Raw genomic sequence first — 6848 nt, 5'->3', positions numbered from 1 at the left:
AAAACTATACTAAAACGTGGAACTATTTAGATAATTCTCTTCTAGGGGGTAAAATACTCACAAGGAACTCATATTGTGGATTTTAAGACAATTCCATTGAGAAACAAGTAAAAAAGCCGGGTCGAACTTTTAATACCCTCCACCTTAGGGAAAAGGAATCATTATACCCTACAACACTATGTGTTGAGGGTATTATAAGTTTGATTGGGCAAAAAAATATGTAACACCTCTAAATATTGGTTTCCCACATAAGAAAGTATCTTCCAAGGATCTTCCGATATCGCCGAGCTGAGTCGAACTAGCTATGTATGTACGTCCGTCCATGTTAATTTGTAATCACTCTACAGGTCGCAATTATGGCCCGATCTTCACGAAATTTAAAATGGAGGTGGGGTTATGGTCAGAATAGAAATTTGGTAATGATCGCATAATATTTAGTGTTGAAATGGACCAAAAACTGAAAAATTTCCTGATGTTACAGTTGTTTTACAGGTCACAATTATAGACTAATCCAAGCGGAAGTTAGCATGGGTTTAGAGCTTAGGGCTAGGCAGAAACCTTCCAATTTTGATGATCATCGGGTAATATTTAGTTGGTGAAATAGACCATAACATTTGAGTTAAATAAAAGTCAAATTTTCCATTAAACCGCGAATATTTTCAATCCCGGCGAAATCACAATTAGACGAAAAGGTCAATTTTGACCATTACATAGATGTCGATAGTAAATTTATTGTAGATATATAGCGAAATATATACAATTTGTATATACAAAGGAAAGAGATGTTAGCTAGAATGCGTATATCTCAAGAATGGCTGGACCGATTTTGACAAATTTTGTCAATTCAGAATGCCCTCTTGTCATAAAGGAATAAAATCTAAAAAAATCGCATAAAAAGATGTCAATGATGATGTTAATATAAATTTTGTAGTATTTTGTGACATTTTTTTTTTCATATTTTTATTTTTCAATTTGACTTAAACTATAGAAGTGTATATTTTGTAATATTTTTTCACCTTAAACACAGGTTGGGGTTATCATATACAGATTGCAATTATCGTCCGATTCTGAGGGAAATTTTCGCAATATATTTAGGGGTTGAAATGGACCAACAACCAAAAATGTTCCTGATTTTGCAGCCGTTATAAAAGTCACAAATAGAAACCAAAGGACACGAAATCTCGAATGAAGTTAGAGTTTAGGACAGCGAGTAGAATTTTGTGTGAAATAATACCAACATTACTTAAAGACGATATCCGAAATACACAAAAGGCGAACTTTTGGTTTTGTATGTTGATTTCGTTGACGAAATAACCAAATATCGTAGACAAGCAAATCATATAGATGAGTCTAAATTTGGAGATACAGTGGGATCTCTTGCTTTTGAGATGATTGCAAAATATTTAGAGTTTCAAATGAACCAAAAACAAACAAAAAAAAAATCCTGATCGAAAAATTGAGACCACGGAATTTTGAATGAGAGAGAGAAAGAGAGTTAAGGACATGGAAGACTTCTAGCATTTTGGATGACCATTGCATTATATTTAGCTATACAATGGACCACAACAACTAACAGCCCGACGGAGTGGGTAAATATTGTGCAAATGTCCCTGGTCAAATGCTTAGGGTAATATCTTCACAGTGCTCCGTGACATAATTTCAAAAGTGAAATCTTCCAAAATGGATTTGGACATAATGGGGGCTTCTAACATATTGTAGTGTTGTAGGGTATCACATGGTCCCGGCCCTGCACGACTATAGCACTTGTTTTAATATAGAAGTATCTGAATTAAAGCATGCTCCACTTTAAACTACAAATACCAGTAAGACCTTTTGCATAATGCAGTTAAACTTATCAAAAACCATAAAGAGGGTGAGGCCGTTATATTTGGTCATACCAAAACGGGAGCCTCTACAGACAATTTTATACTTCAAGGATTGTCATCTATCAAATCTTCTAAAATAAAAAAAAATTGAAACAATAATGTCGGTAAAGGTGACTAGGATTATCAAAATACCGAATATCGGTGGGTATTAATGTGTGTTAATGTGCGCTATAGGAAAACATGGACCTAAATATTCAATGTTTCGCCACCGGAGTTAGAATCCGTTATGACTCACAAATACCAATTTTTAGACAACTCCGTGAAAACATTTGGAAGAAATCAACAAAATACTGAATATCGGGAGGTACCCTTGGTAGGGAGGGCTATACCAAAACGTGGACCTATACATACAATATTTCGCATGAGCCAGAACCCATTGTGACCTACAAATACCAATTTCAATAACAACCATCCTAGACACAATACAAAATGTTCTGCTAAATTTTGACGCTCTACCTCAAATAATGTGGGCTGTATCGTGATTTCAACAGACAGACAAACATCGTTTAATCGACTTAGAATTTTATGCTGATTATGAATATATATACTTTATGGGGTCTACGATGAATATTTAGGGATGTTACAAACGGAATGACCAAGTTAATATACCCTCCTTTCCAACGTGGAGGGTAAAACTAGGCTAAAATCATTACAATACCGAATATCGGGATGTACCGTTATATGGGAGCTATACGATATCGTGGATAGATATAGCCCATCTTCTAACTTGACCTGCCTGTAGACAAAAGACAGATCTGTGCAAACTTTTAGCTTTTTATCTTAATTTGTTTTGACTGTAGCGTGATTACAACAGACGAACTAACGGACAGGGTTAATCGTTGTAGAATTTTACGCTGATCAAGAATATATATAAACCTAGTTGGACCTAAAATTATTATTTCGATGAGATACAAACGGAATGACGAACTTAATATACCCTTCATACTATGTATGGTGGAGGGTATAAAAATGGAATACTTCGGTTCGCTATATCTGTTACCTTTCGCATATTTCCACATTTTCCAAAAATTTATAGAGTATAGAAAGTAGTCGATATAGTCCAAATTTGGCACGTTGTAATATTTTTATCAGTCTTAGGTCAGATACGAATTGATAAATATTGGCCAACTACTATGTAACCTCCCCCCATAAAGGGTCAACAGTTTGAATAATTATAACTCAGGACTGGGGGTCGGCATAAGCGACTGATACTATTTTACTTGTTTTCCTCTAATTTCATGAAAATTGTGCAAATTATGCAATAAGTTGGCAATATTTTGGAGAATATGATTAAATTCCGACTGGAGTAAATTATATGCACTCCATATATACGGCATGCACATACCAACGACAAATGCGATTCTATTTAAACATGGCTAGAATTTATCAGTTCCCTCCGATTTCAAATTTTAACTGCTCTACGGACATTATACGCATTTCATTACCTGTCATAGTTTTCCTTAAAACAAATGCCTAACATGAACATTTGTGTATATGTTATCCATAACACCGCTTAATATGCACAGTGGTGTAGGGTATCATATAGTTTTCATGCCCATTTGTCATTTCCTTGCTGGTTCTTTTTTCTTATGTTTTTTTTTTTTTTTTTTTGAATGAATGGCGTTATCATAATTATTCTTTGAAATCTTCCTATGTGCTGCAGAAGCGTTATTAATTTAAATGAAATAAATTTAATTTTTTTAATTTAGTTGAATATTTGATTTATTTCATTGTGTATGACTCACACAGAAACGAGTTCAACCTAATGCTGTTAACTCGATGAATGTTCCAGCATTTTTTGTCTAACTTGCTTAGTTTTGGTATTTCAGATTGTGGGTATTTCAGCTTTTATATATCCCCTCTTAAGTTTTCTGTTTGAAGGAAGAGTCAATACACTTTACATAAAATTGCAACACAACTAAGGGGAATCTGTAACCCGTCGAAATACTCAAGTTGGACCCTGAATAGTATATATATCCTTGATCAGCGTAAAATTCTAAGACGATTTAGCGATACCCATTTACCTGTCTGCTCGTCTACTTGTCGTAATCCCTCTATCTTTCGAACGCTTTGAGATAGTAGGTTACAATCATGATAATATGTACATTTTGTCAGTATTTAAAGGATTTATTTTCCGCATGGTGGAGAGTTCAGCCCGGTCGAAGTTACCCGATGTTTTACTTGTTATCGTGAAGAGTGTGATTGCTATCTCGGTTTCCAATTCTTTTCCGGGTTCTTCTCAGTCATCAATCAGTCTTTATAACAGCAATTTCCATAAGTCATTTGTGCTATCATTAGAAGTTCTGTGTCGGGCATTAGAGTGCTGATCGCCTCTTGATTAAACATGAGCTTTGAGCTTATTGCCATATTTGGAAATTTTCCCCACAAAATTATTTTAACGTCATGTTTTATATGTTTATATGTTTTTTCATACGTTTGTGGAGTTAGGCCACATTTTAAACTGATTTTGTTGCAATGTTGCTTAATTCCACAAAATATATATGACGTCAAATTGTAATACCCTCCACCATTTCGGAGGAACTTTCCAAATGTTAAGAGAGTTTAGTCGAAATATACTATTTAAATTAAAACCATTATATGAGGGCAATATAAAGACGAGGACCTGCAAACCCAACTTCTTTCACAGGTCGTAGTACCCATTAGCAATTCCGTTAAATAATGTCGCTAATATAATCAAAATATCGAAATAGGAAAGGTACCGTTTTATTTGAGGTATACGAAGACGTGGACCTTACGAGCTTTAAAAACGAAATTTGAAATGATTCAGGTCTATATTGTCGCTAAAATCATCAACATACCGAATATTTAGAGGATCCGTTATATGGGGGCTAACGTGGACCGACATGGGCCATTTTCAAACATAACCTGCCTACTGACAAAAGACATAAATGTCCAAATGTTAGCCTTCTATTTCGAAATATAGCGTGATTACCACAGACAGACGTCTTAGAATTTTAAGCTGATCAAGAATATATATATATATATATATATATATATACAAACTTTTTTGGGTATGACTTGAGTATTTCAAGAAGTTACAAACGGAATGACGAAGTTAATATACCCTTGATAGTATGGTGGAGAGTATATATATCAAGTTCCTTAATTGTTTATTGCGCGTATTTTCAAAACTGCCAATAGTGTTTTTCATCAGCTAATGACAACTAAAATTTGGCACAGTATTGAGTTTAGGATGTTTGCTATTTAGAATGGGATATGTCATGTTTTTGGTATTTTAAGGCATTCATCCACAATTTCGGAAGGTTTCAGACGCACTTTTCTAACAAATGTTATTTGTTATAATGTGACGTGATCTGCCTTAATTATACACCAAATCTATTACCCGGTTGCTAGGACTCAATATGCTATAGAGTCTCATAGGTTGAATAATCATTACCTCGACAAGATTAAAAATAATTTTAAAACCAGTTCTTAATCCTTCTATGACTTTGTTAACACAACGCAAGAATGGTTTCTTCACAGACCTCAATATTGGAATTTAATAGTTAAAAATTTGTCACAGACGGTGATATTCGACTCCTTATAGGCCATAGCATAAACTAATCGAATTTCGAATAATCCAGGCCCGGGTGGCATACCTCACATAATTCCCAAGTATTGCTTAGAAACATTAGCATTTTCGTTAACGCTATTGATAAGCCATTAACTTAAATTTGGTCACTTTCCAACTTTCTGCAATTAGTTTTATACAGTACCGACTTGTCTACTAGGAAACATCTTCTTTTGTCGTGGCTGTAAATATTTTTTCGCTATTTCACTAAAAGTTGGCACAACATCTAGATATAATTAGAAGAAGTTTTTAGAAATTAATGAACAAACGAAATACTTTATAATCTATTTACCAATATGTAGTACACTCAAAATACCTTTTGAAAAAAAAAAAAATAAAAAAGCAGTAAGTTCGACCGGTCCGAACTTCGAATACCTCCCACCTTTTGGATGAAATTTGGAAAGATTCAAAAATAAAAATGAACAAAAAACTTTAAAAAATTCTGTTAAAATTAAGCTGTAAGTTCGGCCGGGCCGAACTTTGAATACCCTCCACCATTTGGAAGGAATTTGGCAATATTCAAAAAAATAAAATCCGTTAAAAATTATGTTTAAATCTTAAAAATACCAAATGTGGCCATCATATAAGGGTCTAAACGATGACGTGGCAACGTTCGTCATAAGCCATTACAATATTCTAATGCGAAACTAGAAAAAAATCGGTGAGTAATGTAGTTAAAATCATCAATATAGAGAGGTAGTATTATGTGGAGGCTATACCAAAATATGGATTTGCGCAGACAATTTTCTGCCTTAGGCTGCAGTATCCAATACAAACTTCAAATACCAAATTTGAAACAATTCCGATGAATAACGTCGCTAAAGTCATCAAAATACCGAATATAGGGAGGTATCGTTATATATTGGGGCTATACGAAGACGTAAATTTTCTGTCTTAGGCTGTAGTATCCATTCCATTACGAACTTTAAATACCAAATTTGAAACAATTCCGATGAATATTGTTGCAAAAATCATCAAAATACCGAATCTCGGGAGGTACCGTTATATGGGGGCTATACCAAAGCGTTGACCTATATGGCCCATTTTCAATACCAAAAGTTCTGCAGACTTAATATACATTTGAGTAAATTGTTATCAATCTATTTCATTTCGTTCGGAGATTTCCACAGACGGACGGACATCGCTAAATCTATATAGAATTTTATGCTGATCAAGAATATATGTACTTTGTAGGGTCTAAAATGTATATTTCGAGGTGTTACAAACGGAATGACAAACTTAATATACCCTCTATACGCTTGCACCATGGCCCATAGTAGAAGAATAATATTTGATATGTCAAAATTTTTAAAATGTTTTTTTTTTTCAAAAATAAGTAGATTTTTATAAGTTTTTTTTGTACGACACCA

The sequence above is a fragment of the Musca domestica genome, unplaced genomic scaffold (genome assembly GCF_030504385.1).
Source record: "Musca domestica strain aabys unplaced genomic scaffold, Musca_domestica.polishedcontigs.V.1.1 13, whole genome shotgun sequence".
NCBI classification, from domain to species: domain Eukaryota; kingdom Metazoa; phylum Arthropoda; class Insecta; order Diptera; family Muscidae; genus Musca; species Musca domestica.
This window is presented reverse-complemented; position numbering follows the sequence as displayed.